The sequence below is a fragment of the Stegodyphus dumicola genome, chromosome 6, assembly GCF_044657685.1.
Source record: "Stegodyphus dumicola isolate Sdum_Otavi_A_Nest chromosome 6, ASM4465768v1".
Taxonomy (NCBI): Eukaryota; Metazoa; Arthropoda; class Arachnida; order Araneae; family Eresidae; genus Stegodyphus; species Stegodyphus dumicola.
This window is the reverse complement of record NC_140773.1, coordinates 96,938,644-96,960,524: the sequence shown is the minus strand read 5'-3', so window position 1 is coordinate 96,960,524 and position 21,881 is coordinate 96,938,644. Positions and strand designations below refer to the sequence as shown.

Here is a 21,881-nt window from a genome sequence, read left to right as displayed (position 1 = left end):
CATTGTGTAATTAAAATACGCTCGAGCATTGCAAATTTATCATTCCAACATTTAAAACTAATATCTTTTAAAAACAACTTTATTGTGTTTCTTGTATGTTTGCCCGTGTGTTTTGCATTAAGCTAATCTCTTATTTATAAAGGTTAAACAATTTTGTTTTTTAATCTTCTGCATGTGGAGAGTTTAATTCATTTATTCTGATCATTGCTTAACAATAAACCTCATTAACAAGAAAATATTTTAAATTAAATTTCTCTTACAAATAACAATAATAATCATTTTTTGTAGTAATATTTTTAAATGCCAGATTAACAGACTTGCAACTTCTAGCATTTTAACTTCTTTTTGTTAAAACGGATAGAAAATATAGCAGTACTACAACGCTCGTTTCTGAATCAATGCAGTTATACAAAATTTCTATATTTTATACACCTGGTACTTTATTTATTTTCAGAAATATTTTTTTCTCAAATAATTAGAACAGACAGCAGCAAAGAAAGCTTTAGAAAGCAATGATTATGAATTAGGAAAACTTTTATCAATGCTACCAGGTATGATTCAGTTTGTTTACTTTTACGACTCGTAAATTATGAACTATTAGATCACCAATGCATTTTTTTCATTTATAATAATTTCAATTAAGAGGATAGCAAGTCTCTGGAGGTTAAGTAATGACAGAATTAGAAATTTTGTTTCTACCTGTTTAAACGGAAGGCCAGGCAATAAATTATTATCGGAAAAAGTAAAAATGATATCATGAATCTAAATATTACATGAAACTTTACAAACATATCCATAAGATTATATTTCTAATATAATAATTAAATGCTATAGAGGAAGAAAAGATTATAATTTATAAGTGTTAGTTAATTGTATATCTTATAAATAATTATTAAAAGCGTAAAAAATGAAAAATATGCTTTCGTTTCTTAAGATTACGATTATTTCTTAAGATTTTTTTCTTAAGGTAAGCATACCCTTTTTCATTTTGAGATGAGCCAGGAAACAGGAGACAATAGAACTTTGGCCCTAGAAGCGTGAATGAGTCGAATGTCAATGAAATTTAAGTTTCTTACTTTAAACAGAATTCTTTAAGAAACCTTACTTTCTTTGCATAATAGGAAAAAGAAACAATTAAAGTAGCAAAAAAAAAAAACCACGTATGGATCGAAATATGTACTCACGTATTAACATAACCGTCTCGATGCAGTTTGGCAATTTTTTTGCAAATGAAAAATAATAATGATTATAAAATCATTGATTGCAGTTTCAAAAATTTATTTATTACTAAAATTTATTTATTACGTATACATTTTATAGTCTAATCAAGTATTAATAATGAAAATCAATCACTAAATCTAAATACAAGCTGGTTTTTATTTCTCTTGCTCTGGTGGAAGCTTTGAAGCAGTTATGCCATAGAGATTTTTTGAAAAGATACTTTATACCAGCCGAAATTTTTCCACAGTTTCTTTGATTGCTGACAATTTCCGGCAGCACATTATTTAAAATCGAGTTTCAGATAAAACATCACGATTTGTGAATAAAAATCATTAGAAGACTTCAACAAGAAAAAGGGGACGTTGCTCGAATGAAAGATTGTTATGATCGCAGATTAGGCAACCATGCGGAGTTACGACCCGTTAACTGCGCATGGTTGCCTAATTTTGGCAAATTAAAAAAATTTGGCGACTTCTAATAAAGTGTTTGCGATAATATGTAAGTACCGTAAAATAGAGAATTCCATTTCTAAATCAAAAATGTTTTTAAAAAATTCGAACTCCTTCTAGTAGCATTTGTTCTAAATTCTTAGAAATATATTAGTCTCTTTTTCGGTCACAGAGAAAATGTTTCTGTGCACTATTTGCTTATACTTCCATAATTATATTTTATATTTAGATTTACGTTGATTACGCAAATCGTGTTTTTTATTTATAAAATGAATTCTTTTTAACTAAATTAATACTTCTGTTAAAACTTAAGTCAACTTGAAAAAGGCTAATGTAACAAAACTTTTAAAAATACTTTTATTGATATTTTTAAAGTTTGTGTATATGCAAATTATAATTTCTTTATAAATTTGAGTTAAGAAAATAGTGTATATTCATTTCTTTTTAAATTTCATGTGCATAATTTGTTTTAAAGTAGAAAATCATAGCTCAGTTTTAAACAGACAAGTTTTTAAAATTTGACATTTCTAGATTTTGTTTTTATTCATTAAATATATTTTTCAAATATATTTTGCATATACGTCACATATATAGTATAAGGACATAACTATTTTCTCAATTAAGCTTAGAGAAGTAATAGCTCTCAGAAGCAAGCTTAAAGAAAACGAATAAATAAATTTTATCACAGCGAAACCTCTCACGGCAACCACCTCCTTAAAATTATTAGTTTAAAAGATACTATTATTTCTAAGAACATAATTAAATTCCAATCCTGAAACGTGTTCTATTGTCAGGTTCGCTAAAGCAATGAGCTCTATAGAATCACCAAACATATCTGATTATTATATCTGAAAATAGTTCTCATTTTATAAATATATAATTCTATCCCAGGAGAATAGGAAATTTATGAACGAGAACGTTTTACATCAAAAAGCCTAGTTTTCGGATGATAATGTTTATTTTCTTTTTTTACACACACATAAAAGCTGGCAATTTGGAAAAACAATAAAATTGTTTATATTTTCCTTTTGAAACTATTTTTAGCTTTTATCAATAAATGAGAAAAGTTTTATTCCGCTTCACTGTATTCTTTAAATCTAAAAATAAATATTATCATTTCATATTACTTATTTTTACAGCAATGAAAAATCGAAGTGATAAAAATGAAGCCATTTCCACTTGATTTGCAGAATTGCTAAACATGAGAAAATTATTACAGAATGTCACACCTTCGTGGATTTACTTCTGCTCTTAAAATGATGATATAACTGAAAATATCCTTTCCCTATTTCTGTTACATGTAATTTTATACTGCATTTAAACTACGCTGTACAACTTAAATAAAATTTTGAAGCGTCATTTCCAAATGAATTATGGGCCCACCAGCGGCCGAGCGGTAAATTCGCTGAACACTGGTAGTTCGGTCCGAGGTTCGAATCCCGCGAATGGGCTGGCTGCATAGGCGTTTTCGTGGTTTTCCCATATGTAACGTGTATACGAGCCAGTTTCCCTTAGAAAGTCCTCGACGAAGGCATCCCTCCCCGTAGGCAGATAGCCCTAGTGTGCTCTACCGTAATTAAATAAGCCAAATGAAATGAATTCTTTTAACATAGTTTACTTCAATTTCATGCTATATAAAGTTTTAATCATATGTGTCGAATTTTCCAGTGATCGTATACGTCACCTTTAGCAATCGGTCTAAACGCTTGTTCCTTAATATAAATTAATCCTTATAACTCGTGTTCATGAAATACAAGGAAAGTTTCCAAGTGTTATCGTTGTTCAAAATACATAGTTTTTACAGTTTTCTTCGCAATCTTTCTTCGCAAGATACGACACAAAAATATCACACATCTGTATTTCTTTAAAAAATACGCGTTACATTTAGCTTAGTAAATCCAGAATCAAACTTACGAAAAATGAATGGTATGATCAAAATGTTGTGCTTTCTCAGAACAGTTTCTATTTTAGGGCAGGGGAAATTTCGCCCTATCAGGAAATATCTTTTTTTTCAGTACAGACAAAAATATTTAGCAATGGCACTTTAGGCCGATAGAGACCTAATCTATCGACCTTACTCGTAACTGCAAAGAAGCCATTTTATACTGTTTATATTAGACCTTTTAAAGGCTGAATTTTTAGATCTTAGAGTGTCAGCGAAGTTTCATATGCTTTATCTAAAAGTACTCAGCCATTGGTGATTTAATTTGCAGTCTCCAATATAAAGCATTTTAAAAAAATCCTATTTTAAATCTTTAGAAAATCTTGAATCTGTAGAAACTCTTTAGAAATTCTACTTCAAACGTTATACTTCACATAAAAATACGCGTTAAAGTTTATGTACATTAATCGATGTCTGCAGTTTGTACTGGAACATGAGGATATTTTTTTTTATTTTTAGGGAGCAGACTTTTCTCTTTCCAGTAAACAAGTAATTTGCCAATGTACAAATTTCAGTGAAAACTGCGAAAACGTATTTTCTCTCTTTATAATAAATCTGTCTAGAAGTTGATTTATACATTTTCAGAATTTTAAAGCAGTTTTGTGACACGAAATACTTCCTATAACTCGTTATACTTACCCAAAATTTATGATTATCAATACAATATTAATTTTAAAAAATCCAATTTTAATTTATCTTAATTAAGAACATGATAATAATGCGTATAAAAACTCCATTTTAATTAATTATGAGAATTAAGAATACCCTTTGATCTACGTTTTAATCAATATTATATTTTGTATATTTGTTTAATGTTGTATACAAGAATTCACCATGTCAAGCGTAACATTAAATAGAACTTAAAACACTGTGCACTATACATTTAATGCATGCAAATTCCCATTATTGCCTGAAATCGCTGAGAACGTATTTATTTATATTCTTAAAATACAACAAAGGAATAAAGAAATAAAACGTTTTTCTAACAATTTATTTATAAAAACGTTAATTAGTCCCTTTCCGAAGATGCATTTACGTACACTTCTCTCCTTAAATTGTTTTAGTACACTTTAAGAAGTTTTTAATTAATCTTAAGTTTAAAGTATTCACGTCATAAAGTGTATAAAAGTTTTATTTGCTATCTATCTCGTCAAGTGCTCCTCATTTCCAGCTGATGCAAATAAAGTTCACTTGCTGACAAGGAACTCTAATTATAACACCGTTCGTCACAGTTTGATGCTTAAAATTCACTTCCGGCGATCAGAAGCACAAGCTTAATTACTAAGAGCGCATGTCGAGTGAAAAATGACATGTTTTTGGTTGGAGTGACACTAATTACACGTGTTTTGGTGTCCTTTGCAGTCCCTCCTTTTCATAACACGGAAAGGCGGGAAATATTTCCACAAACAATTTCTTCCGTGAAATGAGGATTAAATATTTGTTTTATGTGAAGAACTCCGTATCAGCGTGTTTGAGCACCTCTCCAGGCTTAATATATGCAAGCACTTTCATGAAGGTAGGTATTCTGCATAAAGCAATAGCTGCAACAGTTTGTTATATTATTTAACGACAGAATGTGTGTTATTTATGTTTTGTTGTTGTTCTATTCTATTATGCATATTTGCTGTTGAAAATATATAAGTTTACTGACATTAAACTGCATCAAAAGCGAGAAATGCTATTCTTGCAATTGAACATTTACTTGTTTTACATTTAATATAAAAGGAATGCAATCAAAATAATTCACTGGGTTTGGAATGTGCGAAGAATTTCGGTTATTTGTTGTCAATCAGAAAACTTATATTCAGTACAAAAATGACTTAATATGCAGTAATAAGATAACCTGATATTAGAGGTTAAAAGTAAGACATTTGGTAACTCCATATTGATTTTAATTATGAATCTTAACGTATTTAGATGCTCATATTTTCCATTTAATTTTGTCATCACAAAGTGTAAGATCACGATATTAATGCATTTAGGTGGCCACTCTATTTTTTGCGTTATTTTACTGTGCATTCTTGATTTAAACCTTTTACAAGACACTACATCCTTTCATTTTCATACATTTTAAATCTAAATATGATATACATTTGCTGAATCATATAAAATTCTAAAATGGTATATATTAAGCTATTTTATAAACAATTAAGTATTTTTACAAATTTTATATTGTAAATAATTACGTACCATTTAATATCTCATAGCGCTAGCAAGTAGAAAGTGAACATTTTTAAAAGAATCTTTTCCAGAGATTAAATTTAAATGTTTCAGTAAGAAGTCATACAATTCACTAAATCCTTTAAGGTATGTTTGCGCTTCTAATGAAGTTATTTACCGAAAAAAAGAAATATTACAAATAATATTATTCTTATGCTATAAAGCATGAAATAAATGATGTGTGTAATAGCTGTTTGCATGCATAAAATCATCAAAATCATTAAAATTATACATTGTGAAATATCAATAAATGTTAGAGCACTGCATCAATAAATGTTAGAAACACTGTTGTCTGTCATACTGTAACTATCTCATACTACTCGAACACTCTGCTGCAGAATTTTTTGGATAACATAAAAGCATTAATTGCGAATCAACGAGAAGACAGTTGTTTTTAATTTTTCACGAATAGTGCTATAAAATACTTTAAATACTTTCTGAATTGACTTCTGAAGTTCATCTTTGAACTACAGACTATTAAAATGTGTTGATGTTTTAAAAATTAATCATGAAGCGAAATTAATTATGTCATTAATACTAAGAAAAACGAATATGCGATATTATACTAATAATGAATTATTCAGTGTATTACCAGAAACTCACATCAGAAAAGGTTATGGAGGAAGAACATATGTATACTTAAAGAACTGCAAGGTAAATACAAAAATATGATATATATGAAAATATAATGTATGACACTGAAAATGTAATGCATTACGTATGTGAAAATGTCCTATTGTGTATCCTATTGTAAACAACATCAAATGAAGCATAGTGCACTTAAAAGAGTATTGTTTCGAATTCATTGGTCAGTTCGGAGTTATAATCTTATTCATATATATTCATTTTGCCCCTGTTGCTATTTTTATGTATCATGTATATATTTCCTTTCTATTTATTTTCAGAGGTTATGACTCTCTTTACATTCAAGATGTCAAGTCTATCTCTTATACCTTCAATCACATAGGAAGAGAATATATAAATTACAGATACAGAGATATGGACTACGACGCTACAGTTCCCGCATCTACGAAGACATAAATTAAGAATAAACTTGAATAATAATATTGTAAGGATTATTTTAGCTTTATTAACAGTTAAATTTTGAATTAAACTTCCTGTCCTATCGCTTCTTAATTTCAACTTACAACTTCCTGCCAGAACGTAGTTTTAGAATCACGTCTGAAGGCTTATGAGGAAAAACGGTATTTAACCGCGTAGTTCTACTGTCTTAGTGAGAGAGATAACAGATATTCTGGCTGCATGCGTCCGCGGTTTTAAGCTACTCTTACGTAAGTTATTATTACTTTGGCCCATACTTTAGACCTTTGATAGCTTCGCAGTCAATTAGCGTTAAGGGACAAACTCTGTTAGAATTTTGTTAACTTAGTCTCTGTTAGAACTTAGTCTCTAAGTTGAAGCCCAAGTGTCGGCTTTATTGTACAACTCCAAGACGGAGTTCTGTTAAATCTTATTTGAATAATAAAGAGTCTTTTAACTCTTTCCAATTTTATATATTTTCTCAAGCGAAATCAAGCGATTATTGGCTTACTAGTTCTTAAGATTCTTCACTTTTAATTGTAACTTAGAATTATACAGTGGGGAATCCTACAATATAAAGAGCTCAGCTTCAATGAAATGGGTCATGAACAGCTTACTAGTCTCTTCCAGACAACTAACGGTGTGGCAGAGCAGTATCTCAGTGAGGCTGCCTGTACGACAGTATCTCACATTAGTCATGCAATCCTTTCGGTACAAAATTTGTACCGAAAGGAGTGCATGACTAATGTGAGAGCTGCTAGAAATATGCACGGTATATAGAACAACATCAAATCATGCCCTGCAGAAACTGTTAACATTACCGCCATTAGACCTGGCAGCAAAAAGAGAGGCAATGGCTGTCAGTCACCAGAGGGTGACAAACATATACACTCTAGACAATGTGTACACTATTGAATTACCGATTGCAAATGAAATATAGCTGAGATGGTTCAAAAACAGAATCGGAAATCGGATGAACTTTCTAATGATTTGACTAGCTACCTCTTTTACCTGGAAGAGAATGCTCGGACAAAACAACTCTGGCTTTAGAGAAGAATTTCGCGCTATAAATGCGGCATAAAATGCATTCGAAAATGCACAGTCACAGAGAGGCATAATTTCCAGAAATTCTGCTTCCTGCTGAGAAGCTATAATGAGGAAAATAGCTGAAATCACTGGTATTGCAAATACAGAAAGAGATTCTAGAATTTCATCTCTATGGGTCCCTGCGCATCGAAACATCGCTGGGAATGAGACAGCTGATTTGCTTCCTAAAGACGCTGCAAACAGCAGATATATACTTGAAAGATCAAAATGTATCGCAAGATCGCACATTGAAAGAGATACGTTAAGTAATTTACTGCATAAATGGCAAGCGAAATGGACAGAGGTGCAGCAGAAGATATATCGTCTTTAACCAAAGGTAAATTTGGTCATTAAATCTTACAGTACAAGCCTCATCAAGTGCCTGACGCGTCACGGCCTGTTCCAATCCTATATGCATCGTTTCCAAAACCGAGAGCCTCTTCTTTCTGATTGCGGCCAAGAAGGAGTTGTTGATCACTTCAATTTTAATTACTTGAACGCCAGCACCCGGAATTTGAAAAAGCCAGCAAGTAACGTTTGACCCATCGCCACGCTGTTGGAGAAAAGGAGAAAAAAAAGAACAGTATAGACAATGAATTAATTGCGCAACAAAGTGGGATTTCAACGAATTGAGGAAGTCTTACAATAGTGTCCGAAAAGCAACAGCTCTAAAAGACTTCGTACACATGTAGAATGGCAGAAATCAGATGCTACTGCAAGAGGTGAACAAAATGTTCAGAATGAATATTATATATGTATATGCCGTGTGTGTATATTTATGTATGTATATACTATGTATGTATATACTCCTTTGGGTTATTTGAAACATCGTATATACATACTCGTTTTGTATTATTCTCTTAGACAGACATAGAGTTATTATCACAAGGTAAAAAATCCACCTGCTGTGTGAAAATAATCTTTTTTTGCCACTGTATATTGCTTTTTGAAACAATAAATGTAGCCTCCAACACTGGGATGGAACAATTCTGTTACTTCTGTGACCGAAAGCCATCTTAGTGACGCTTTAGATCCGGCCATCGCTGCATCATGTTCCAACATGATGGAGGCTCAGTCCATTTCGGTCATGACGTAGGAAGCACTTAAATGGGACATTTAGACAACAGACGTTCGGGCATGGAATCCTATTCACTATTGGCCTGCATGGACGCTGGAGCTCGGGGTATTTTTCTGGGATTGCATAAAAGGTCTCTTGTACAATGCAGTCGCAGGTAGTGAGGAGGATCTGGTTGCATGAATCTGCGCAGCTGCGTCGTTTGTCTGAGAGACGCCTGAACTATTTCATAATGTTAGTGATCCAGTGTAGTACCGAAGTCAGGCTTGTGCTGCAGTTCTTCCCGAAACATTAAACCTCTGCTTTGATGTCTTTTTATATCTTAATTATTACATTTCGATGAACAAAATGTAGTCTTTACTAATGTGTTACTATTCCATTTCTTGTGTTCTCGATTTTGGTTTCATGTTCACACTTCAACATAACCGTAGGGTTTTTTCACCTTGTGTTGCTATCTGATACCGATTCTTCTTGATAATCTGCCTCATCAGAAATTTTTGCATGTGTTGGGAATCATCCTGAATCGGCATCATATAAGACGGGAAAATTTTGGAATGAAGCAATTTAGAAAAATATTTTATAACCATGTTACTAGACTTACGAGGGAAAATGAAATAACTACTTCAATATACTGGAAGTTTGACACTCGTTCACTTTCCTGCAGTGGTTATATTAAATCTACAATCTTCTTTTTTAGCATCCCTCTAGTTGCTCTATCACTCGAATATCTTAAAGTTTAGAATTATTTATTAGTATTATAGTAATTATTCTATGAGTACAAACTACTGCAGGTTTAAACGCATTTCTTTGTGACCTATTTTTACCAAACTTATTACACACAATTTTCTCTGTACATACAGCACTTCAAGGTCTTCTAATTAAAGTCTTAGAGCATTTTACATAAAATATAATGCATAGCTCAATGCATCCCCATGTACATGAAAAAAATATTTAAAGACATAATAAATACACCATATATACACATTACACAATTCGTCATAATCGTTTCAAAATATCAATTTCTCAACTGATATTTCAAATCTATATGCAATGAGCATTTTCGCCTTTTTGTGGTAGAAATGAAGAAATGTAAATCCATAAAAATTTCTCGAATGTACTCATTTCTGGGGAGACAAATATTTCACAGTTTAAAGTCATTGGGTTATTTTAAAACAGGAGCACATGAAAAATGAGCAGTCTCCTCCCTGGACTCGAACCTGGACCTCTCGAAAAGGCTCCGAATGTGCTACCGTTACACCACGATGTCATGCAGAAAGGAGGGAGAAAATGCCTTATATACTACCCCCTTCAAACAGTGTTTGGGGATTAGGGGATCCAATCGCCATATCCCGGTGGTGAAGAATCATAAACCACCACCTTTTAGTTGGGGAGCCACTGTAGAAAAATTTAGGTATTTTTTAAAGCAGGAGGACATAAAAAGTGAGCAATATCCTCACCGGGATCGAACTTGGATCTCTCTAATACGCTTCGAGTGTGTACCGTTACATCACGAGTGTATACAGAAGGGAGGGAGAAAATACCTTATAACAGAAGATAAAATGCTTTCTTTAAATTCTTCACATCTTCATAGTATAAAAAATTTCAACATATCAATTAAGTGATCATTTATATGAAGTACAACATTATAAACGCAATATAATGTTTGAAAATTAAACTCTGTTACATTCCGTATAGCGTAGTCGTTAGAATGTTCTTAATGGATTTTAATCCGCGTAGCGGTGTACTTTCGTCTGTAGTAGCATTCAAAACGAGTAAAAATAATTTGCTTTGTGTGTGCAGCTGTTTGCTCTATTTCAAAATTCATTTAAATCACCAATTTAAATCCAGTTTCCTATGTATTACAGTTTTGTGATGTGTCCACTGTGTTATCCATTAATTTAGCTCGTAATTATTCGCTAATTGTGAATGTGATGCTAGAAGAGACAGCGCCGACTAAAATTGTCAGGTATAGATTTACAGGCCATACTTTATAGGGCATTACATGTCTTTTCCTTCCTATTTGGTTTGCAGGCAGATTTTATCTTGTATTGCCGAAATATAGGTAGGTTCAAAATAATGTATTGTACTTTTAGTAAATTGTAATTGATATAGACATGTTTGCTAATTTGCTTGTTAATATAGGCATGTCTGCTAAACTGTAATCAATATAGGCATGTGTGCTAACTTGCAATTAAAATAAGCGTGTGTGCATGTGGACAGGAAATTTTATTAATGTAGGAATTTGAAATTTCAACCCGTCTAGGTTTAAATTAAAATTGCTGATATTTTCCTGTATCTGATAAATTTATTATTTGCTTTTGTGTGTCTGGTGTCATTAATGCTGCATTTACTTACAAATTTCAGTGTCTCTGCATATTCTGTTTAGCTTGTAAATTTAAGTAAATTTTAAATACGCTTTCTTTTATCCACAATATTTAAGTTCAATAAAACGTATATCTGAGGCATCATTCAGAAAAATGTAAGGGTTATTCCATGTAGATCAAATAATGCATAGACTAGAAGAGAAACACGCTAATGTGACAATCAAAATCGTAAAAACAACCTTGTATTTAGTGTAAGTATATACTTACGCTAAATACAAGGTTGTTTTTACGATTTTGAAAATAATGCATCTTCATGAACTTTTGCTTTTCTCAGATTCAAAAAATCCTTAATTAATAGTTAATTTATTTTTCCAAGATTCGAGGATCCATTTTGGAAACTCTCGAGATTTTAAGAAAAAGTAGCAGTGTGAAAAAACCTTGGTCAGCAAGGATAAAATATGTATAGATAAAAATATGAAAATAGAGTCTAAAATATTGTATTATTCCATGCATTAATCTTTTACTGTTATTATTATTATTATTATAAGGGTACAGCCCACATCATCCTAGTCGGCACAAGTCGGCCGTCTTTTACTGATATATATGTATATAATAAACGCCAATTATTCTGAAACTGAAGAGGGTTTTAAATCATAAAGACATATAAACGCACAAACTACTTGTTGATTTATCTTCTCAAGAGGTTATTATTGGCATAACAGTTAACGAAACGAGAAACTTATTAGCCCAAAAGGAGCTGTTAGTCCCGATTTGAGATTTGGCATTGCTTCAGTATAACCAGCGTATCACCTTTCATACTGTTACCACAAAATATTGTTGCCCTGTATTATTTTTAAATAAATTAAATAACGAAAAATCTGCATGTAAGTGTGTATGTATGTATGTATGTATGCAAGTTCCTCGCATTATCAAACAACTATGATAATCTACAATTGAGACATCAGATTTTGAAAATCCCAATCGCTACCTAAATACGTGAATATGGAAGCCCGAATATTAAATTTCATTTATTTCATTTTTTGTAAAATTTGAATGAATGTTTGATTAACAAACTAAAATTGAAAGTTACCAGTCGTAACTCTCTTCCAAATAAAACATTTTTTTTTCCTTCAGCTAGCGAGATTGTTGTCATTCGGAAAAAATGTAAAATATTTATATTTCAATTTTAATGACCAAGCTCGGTTATATGGAAACATTGTGTCGCCGGGACACGAAATAAAATACTTTATCTTTCACGCGTCAGCGTGTCGCCATTAATTAAAGGCCTAAGAAACTTTCTAATTTAAACTGGAAAGCTACTGAAGTAAGCGATTTGAATGCAGTAAACCCAGGTTTTAAGAGCATATTTTCCTGCTTTATAATGCAATTGATTTAAATTAACACCTATTAAAATCTCGAGGTATCAATATTTTTATCTGATGACACTAGCTGGACTCATTGAAATCATTATATATGTTTTCTTTTTTATGACAACTATTTTAGGCGGCAGCCTGCACGAGCGGCTAATTTTTAAAGAAATAATGTAGCACACATAACAATATGTATGGAAACATCTAACACACCGTACAGTATGATTCTAAAAATGTGTCGCTTTTAAATATTTTGAAATCTGGCTGTTGAGGTTCAATTTATGTTACGTAAGTGCGAAGAACATTATATTTAATAAACAGAGTTAACACACAAAAAATTAATTATAAAATATGGAAAACGTTTAAGCTATATTACTAAGAAAACTGAACATTAATATGTTTACCTGAGAAAAGGTCTCCCCCTCCCAATAGATACCAACACTAAACACTGCATCGGGAAGTCTAAGCATATGCTGATACGTAGCTTTTAAAAGTTTTATGATTTTGTTGTTGAACTGTATGTGCAGAAAAAAAAAAAAAAAAAAAAGAAAATTATGCTTAGTAATAAAGCTAAAAAGATAAAAGGGAAAAAAAAATGTGAGTTATCAGGTGTAAGTGCAAGACGTCCTGCGAGAGGTATCAGGGTATCCTGCGAGCTGGTAGACTGCGAGCTAAATGAATGCGTAAAAACTTAAACATTTTTGGGCGACAGATAAATCTAAAAATTTTCAGATTAGTATTTTTTTATATCTTGTGTTGATGCCAGTCTATGAATTTTTTAATATTTACAGATTTCATAGCTATACGTAATACATTTCATCTACGCATTTTTCCTCTAAAGTTGCCATTTTTAAACTGGAATGTACCTCAAAAATGAAGCCTTATGATCGTGATAGAACCCTGGAGATGTGCAAATACTATAATTTCGATAGATGTGAAATATGAAAACTGTAGCTGTGCGAAATTCAATTCACCGTTGAAAAATAGCTTCTTCGCTGCATTCTGTAACAGAAGATAGACCGAATCACATTTATTTTAACGTCTTAGTATTTATATTTTTTTCAGCAATTATTGACCTTCCTACATGTTATTTCTTTTCTTGAAACTCGATCAAAACGCATCCCATGAAAAACGCTGATCTTAGATATCTGAATCTAAGGATTTATTTCCAAATGTTTCAGTATTCTTCTGATATTTCATTTTAAATAATTGAGTTATTTTCATACAAAGTGACTGCTTTTTTATTTCACCAATTTGTTTTTACACATTTGCTCTCATGTTTTCCGCTAATCTGACAAACATAACTTGTCAGAGTACGTGAAGTAATAAGTTTCTGATTCTCGAGTTTTAGCAAGAATTTTTCTCTAGAATCGGAAATACTGAAATGCAATTCTCGAGGAACCCGACTTCTCGAAAAATCCGACTTGAGATTTTCCTGTTACTTTTTATATGTCTTGAAACGGAATTCCCGAGCATAATCGCTACCTGCAAAATCTCAATAAAGGGTTTGCTAAAAAAAATAGAAATATACATATCTCGGTATCGTTTACATATATTTTATATTAAATGTTAAGAAATTTTTAAACTAGTTTTAAATTATACAAATATGAAATAAATCATAATGATTTTATGAATTTGAAATGCAGCAGGTGAAGACTCAGTATTTGAAAACTACAGTTAACACATTTAAGTTCGTGGATTTGGCGTGTGACGTTTTAAAAGGTTAGATATTGTTTCTATTACAAACTTAATTTAAAGAAATTGGTAATTTGGTATTAAGAATCAAAAATTCGGGACGTACAATCAGAGCCGTGCCAAGATATTTTTTCACCTGAGGCAAAAGGAGAAATCCCCGCCCCTATATGTATATAAATACTTATATTTGTATTAAACAAAAGTAAATGTATTAAATCAAAATATCATAATTCTTATTACATAATTATACCATCATTCTTAACGCATTTTTAATCGTAACTTTTTAACTGCAGAAAAATATTATAGCCAATTATATAACTTTTAAATGAAAATACTAAAAAAAATTATTTTTTCATAAACAAGAAATAACATCGAAATGCACATTGCATTAATTTCCAGGTTTTCTTGCAGTTCTTCCTATTGTTTTATTAAGGTTAAGTTTAACATAGCTTATTTCCCCTAATAATAATTGGCAAATTTAAAAATATAATTAAAGTAATTTTCGAATTCGTATATCCAATTTGGAGCCCCTTCTAGTGATTCACCTGAGGCAAGTGCCTCACTTGCCTCGCCCTTGTCCCGACTCTGAGTACAATAATATATTGTTTAAACACATACTGGCGGAAACGGCTGCTACCTATTATGTGAAATAACTGAAACGAATTTGTAGTGATTAGAAAAATGAGTGTATTTTAAAACATTTTTATTTATATAGACTATTCTGCATACAGCACTTCATCGCAAATAGTAATCTTCACTCATGTTTGATTTGTCTGAATTAACAGTCAAACATGAAATTCGAAAATGTAGTGCTGAAAGAGAGGAATCACGTATTAGTATGAGAGTAAACGATTTAGAACCTAAAACGCTTGCTTTTGGTGTATAAGAACATTTTAGATGATATTAATTAACTATTATCTAATGATATTTTTAATAAATTGCAGAAACGACTACGGCAGGAATGGTTGCTACAAGGAAATTTTCAACGAAATGAAGGCTCTGGAAAACCAAAAACCACAAATGCGAGCCAAGATAGGATGATTGTTCGCCAGACCCAAACCACCCCAACGGTATCATTGTCGACTAATGAACGCACTAGAACCACGTCTATACCTCCCGTGGTACCATTCACCACCTCACGGCGCTTGTCTGAGGCGGGGTATGCTCCCAGAGGTTTTGAAGACGCTTGCCTTCGACCTCACAACATCGGCAGAGTTGTCTGAAGTGGGTTCGCAGCCGATCAGAATGGCTGCCATCAGACTGGCATCCTATAGTGTTCAGCGACGAATCCCGCTTCACTCTTTAAGCAGATGACCACCGTCTCGTGTCTGGAGAGAACGGGACCAATCAGCCTTTGTTTCACAAAGGTATACAACCATAAACCCTGGTGTGATGGTATGGGGCGCTAGTTCTTATGACAGCAGGTCATCTTTAGTCATGCTCCGTATATCTTTAACAGCTCAATGATATGTTGATACCATGCTGCGACCGGTTGCATTACCCTTCTTGGCACGTCATCCTGGGGCCATTTTCCAACAAGATAATGCCAGGGCAAATACCGCTCCCATATCTATGGACTGTCTCCGTGCGGTTGATGCTCTTCCTTGGCCAGCAAGGTCACCAGACCTTTCACCAATCGAGCATGTCTGGGGCATGATGGGCCGCCAGATTCGGGCACCATAAAATTTCTTAGATCTGGAGCAACAACTGATGAATGCCTGGCAGAATATGTCGCAGGATTACATTAGGAACCTCTGTCACTCCTTGCCTCAATGAATTCAAGCATGAATTGCCACCACTGGTGGTTCGATCAACTACAAATTGGAACACTCAATGGGTAATTGTGAGCCGTGAACAGATACCATGTCCTTGATGTTTTAATCATTTTATTATCTGTGTATGAGCTATACGCATATTCAGTTTTATAAAAAACAACCACTTCCTTCATGGTGCTCCATTTTTTGCAAAAGTATGTATTTAAATCGCGTTACGTTACCCGAATCCTTAAACTAGCTCTGTGTCAGGTACTATAATCATTTCGAGTCACTGAACTTGAAACTAGTATATTCCTATAACGTATATGTGTCCATGATTCAGAAATTACTTAAGTTAAATATAAGTAATTTGCATATTACCTAGCTCGTAAAGCAATTTATCTTTTCAGTTTTGTCAATGCTCATGATAAAGACTGCTCTTCTAATGAAGCTATTGAAAAGAATCATTTGATTACAAACATTTGATTTCTTTTCGAGGATCTAGTTCATGTGTTCATTGAGATAGACGAAATACTTCAATATGCATAATAATAAAATGCTATGATTTACTTCCATTGTTATTAATAGCGTTTTACTCTCAGTATAAATGATAAGGACTTTTCATCTTTCGAAATTTATTAACGAAAATTTTAAGGGTAATTCATTTCGTCATTTAAGAAAAATGATTTCCATGATAATGTTTTCACACCTTTCGATGACAAAAATGTAATCAGTATCTTTATTCCCTTGCACGAAGTAATGAAGTATTGTAATCTCTGATATCATATTTTAACGAAAATATCTATTTTGACTGCTATCGAATGCAACTTAACAATGTTTTTTCAGGACATCTGTACGTAAAAACATAACAAAGGACTCTTTATTCGCAATATATATATATGTATATGTAACTGATTTAAGATGAATTCTGATGACGAAATGATTTTAAAATGATTTTTTCATGGTGTCTGTGAGTACGTACGGTAAGTACTATGACCTTCATTTTTTAATCATTTTATTATCTGTGTATGAGTTATACACATATTCAATTTCATCGAAAACAACCACTTCCTTGCGAGATATCTCGCATAACTCCAGAACAAGTAGTCTCAGAACGTCGATATTTTGTATATAGGACTGGTATAACATGTAGATGTGCACCCCCCATTTTGGTTGCAATAGACCGCACCAAAAGTATATAAATATATGTACATATATATCTACTCTGTTACTCGGCTTAGTGAACGCAGTACATGTTTGTAAATTGTACACTTTTCCTCTAATAATTGAATTATATTGTCCTTATCTTCCGGTTAAGGTTGTTTTACTTCTAGTTAACCTGTATGCAATAATTGTGGAATTATCAACAATTTAAAAGTTTTTTAAGTTCGGCTAAGCCTAGTTTTTGTTTATCAAAGCAGCAATATTTGTTTACATTTGAAACTCAGCAGAATAGTGGATTTGTTGCCAATCTAGGGAAATTAAGCCTCGCAACAACAAATTAATGTCTGCTTTTATTATTACGAATTAAATTATGCTTAATTCATTCTGGAATTATCATTTAAATTACTAGCTTATTTTTGCTGAGAAACTGTAATTTTAATTGCAAAAATTGTTTTTCTAATCGTTTTATCTCTACTTAGCGTTTTATGTTTTTCTCTACCGTTTAATTTTTAATGAAAATATTTTGAATTTTTATGTATTTTTGCTTTGCCGCGAAGTGAGAACGGAATTAATTAGTAGCATATGCGCATTAGGTAAGCGGGCTTGAATCGCCTGTGAAAACCTGTTTCTCTTTTATTTGTTATTTTCTTTTATGCATCCTTTTAGATTTATTATTGTGTTTGAATATAATATGTGGCAATTCTTCAGATGATATAATTTTTGTGCACTCTGAGTTATAAAATGAATGAGATTTAACGCTGTTAAGTGAACCTAGTGCCAAAGTATCGCTATGGTAAATAAATATAGTAAACTTTAAAGAGTGCATTTATTCTATTGTGATTTATACGCTATCTCCGAAGTAGATTTAATTCAAAATGTGTTAACTCTAAATTTATTATGTATAAATGAAATGTAGGGAAGTAACGTATAATTTGGAATTTCGTACAAGGAAATCATGTGGTAAACATATTATATTTTTTACAAAATGGATTGTGAGTTAAATTGAAAATAAATTTAAAACGGGACTTTTTCATGGCGTCTGGACGTATGTATGCAGCTCCAAAACTCAAAAAAGATTAACCGTGGAACATTGAAATTTTGTATATGGGACTGATATAACGTCTAGTAGAGCACCGCCAATTTTTATTGCAAGCGACAATAGAGTATATATCTAAACGTATATATACTCTATTGTAGAGTCATTAGGTTATTTGTAAGCAGGAAAGATGAAAAATGAGCAACCGCCTTGGCTGGCAATCGAACCACGGGCCTCTGGAATACCGGTTCAGCGTGCAGAACCACTACACCACGAAGGCACGCCAGTAAGGTGGGAAAAATACCTTATATATGTATATAGAGATATGTATATGCCCCTTTCTCGGCCTTAATTTAAGCAGTCGTTAATCAGTTATATACTTCCAATTAAATGATGAAATGTTTTAAATTCCTGTTCTTTCAAAGTCAAACTTAAAAAAAAAAAAAAAAAAAAAAAAAAAAATCCGACAAGCAACAAAATCTAGATTTATTCTTTAAATGTCATCCGATTATATTTCACTTTTGTATAATTTTCAGCAAAATTGATTCGTTAGCTAAAATACTCAAAATTTATTCATATTTAATTAGCAACCATCAATGATTCTCCTTTAAAATATATTTGTGGTTTCAGGCGCTTTTTTTTTTACTTCCGAACTTACTTTTTACGAAGTAAAGGAAGGACCGTAATCACGAAAAAAATCCGGGTGTCATAGTTAACGAAAATATCCATTTTGACCGGTATCGAATGCAATTTAACAGTGTTTCTGTGTGACATCTGTACGTAAGGACAGAAAAAAGAACTCTGTTTCTAAAAACGAATTAAAAAACTGATTTAAAATGGATTCAGGAGCGAATTTTTTCGTGGCGTCTGTACCTACTTACGCATGTATGAGTGTATCTCGCATAGCTCAAAAAAGAGTAGCATCAGAATGTTGAAATTTTGCATAAAAAACTGCTATAACATGCAGTTGTGTATCTCCCTCTTTGGTTGCATTCGTACTCACCAGAATTATATAAATAAAGATATACATATACCCACTCTGATACTCGGCTGAGTGATCTCAGAATGTTTTATTCTTATAAGTTGATAAATTGAGCGTTTTTTGCTCTAAAAGGATTGAATTATGTTGTTCTTATCTTCCGGTTAAGGTTTTCATGCCTTTAGTTAATTTGTATGCAATAGTTGTAGAATTATTAACAATTTAAAAGTTGTTTAACCCGCGAAGACGCGCGCTACTTTTAGCTACGCGAGGACGCGCGTCGGGCTCCGTAGGCCCGAATCGTTTTTCTTAACAAATAAATAAATAAATAAATAAATAAAATTGCTTGTGTAATTGAAAAAAAACAGAGTGTATAAAATATAGAAATATACTTTTAATTTAGTAAGTCTAATAACATTGTATTTTAAAACAATTTTAAGACGGAAATTATTTATCATTGGCAATAAAAGTTAAACTGATTTCTTTTTGAGTACAAATCAAATTTAGTACTAATTTATGCAATATTAAATTTTTACAGCAATAATTTCAAAATAAAACTTACATTTCACATTTCTTTGCAAATAATAGTGCTGTGTTTACCGAAAACATTTTTCTCGCACATAGCGTAGCAAATTTGTGATTTTCGGTCCGTTACGCCAAGACTGTAAATATTTTTTGCAATTTTCAACGAACTTTTTAAAGGCATATCTTATCGGAGCCAGTTTATTTATTTCCCTTCTAGAAAAGCGATCTCTTATGTCATCAAATATCAAATATCTCATTAAAAATTTAAAAAAAAACATTTGTTAGATATTGTTCGATGAAAAATGTCAAGCACTGTTCCGTCAGTCACCCAAAGGTCGAGAACATTTATGTGAGAATCCTTGTGGAGTCATTCAAAATAAAGAAGAACGATAAATGCTCTGATTTCTGTATTATTTATGGATCGAGCATCTCTCTCTCTTTCAAATTTGACGGCGATGGATTCGATATAAATGTTTGCACAATCTACTACAATTTTTACTATTATTTTATCCATAAGCAGTTGCCAAGAATTCATAGGGGAGGGCCCAAATTTTGCTTCACAAACATTTCCGAGCAATTTTCTCACAATGTTGTGAGCAAGAGTTCTCACAGCAAGTCTTGGTTCTTTTTTATTCCATTTTGTCACATTATGTTTGCCCAAGATAACAATTCGCTGACGGACACAAAATTACTTAAATCATTACTAGATTTATCGCTTGAGTCTACCCTGTTCAGAATTCGATTGATGATCACTAAACTCTTCTTCACCAACTATTTCTTCATCCTCTTCATTAATTGTATCTTCATCAGTCTACACTTTGGCTAATAGTTTCTGTAGTCTTTTCATTTCATCGTCATAGCTCAAATAGGAAGACCTTTTTGCAACTGCCTGATTTCTTTCACAATTTTAAATGACAACGCGAGCGCGCGCCGCGGGTGTGGGAAGCCCGCCCTGCTAAAAATGCCCCGTAGAAAACCAATAAAATTTTTTTACGGGGAATTGACCTACGGGTACCCGTACAGCTCTGCGGGTACCCGTAGGCCAAATCCCCGTAAAAAACCCACAGACAGAAACCCGTACAACTGTACGGGTACCCGTAGGCCAATACTCAAATTTATTACTCAATTTAAAGTCAATATAAACCTATACAAACCAGTACAAAGTTCTGCCATTGAAAATGTTGGTTGTATGGTGTGGGTGTCAAGTGATACCAGTAAGAAGTACCCCACAGAGATCAATAGAAACCAGTAAATTTCAGTAGAGACCATCAAAAATTCTATAGGTACCAGTAGAAAGTTTTTATATATTCAAATGGCAAACCCACAGAGATCAATAGAAACCAGTAAAAGTCAGTGACCATCAAAAATTCTATAGGTACCAGTAGAAAGTTTTTATATATTCAAATGGCAAAGCATCTACATGAACAAGCTTTAAAAAAGTATTTCTAAACTGTAATCAAAAAATTAAATTTTCCAAAATACAGTTTCAGTAGAATGCAAAAACTATATTTCTGCATCTGATCACATCTGCATCTGTACACTGAACCAAATTATCAAGTCTGAAATTATCACTTTTCTGTCTTTAAGCACATTGTTTTTTCAGGATAAAAGTATAATGGCTTTAGTGGTATATCCATAGTCAATGCTGGTACTTTATTATTTATTACTAATTACTAAACAGTAAAACATAGTAAAATTTGTAATACAGTAAATCGTAGTAAATAATATATTGCATTACTACAACCACGAAGAAAATAACACCACCATCGCCCAACAATAACTAGAGCGGCGCCATATTGCTTGTTTGCGAAACTTCTGAGAGTGGGGGAGGGAGCATGGGAGGGAGGGGGAATTTTTTTCCCTCACGTCAGTGCTAACAGGGAGAAAAGTTTTGCGATTGTGAATGAACTTGTTCGCGTTAAAGAGATGTTGGTTGATACCGGTGTTTATTTGTAATATCAGAAATGTAAGTGCTTATGTGTGTGTATTCAGAGAACAAA

The 21,881-nt window shown here is 32.4% G+C and overlaps 1 long non-coding RNA gene across 1 annotated transcript; it reads left to right on the top strand.

Annotated features, from left to right (window-relative positions):
- Positions 1-488: 488 nt before the first annotated feature.
- LOC118188702 (uncharacterized) lies at positions 489-16,741 on the top strand. The gene is made up of 3 exons (XR_004758154.2): positions 489-551; positions 6,738-6,901; positions 15,368-16,741. It is a non-coding gene; the product is annotated as an uncharacterized LOC118188702 (long non-coding RNA).
- Positions 16,742-21,881: the final 5,140 nt, after the last annotated feature.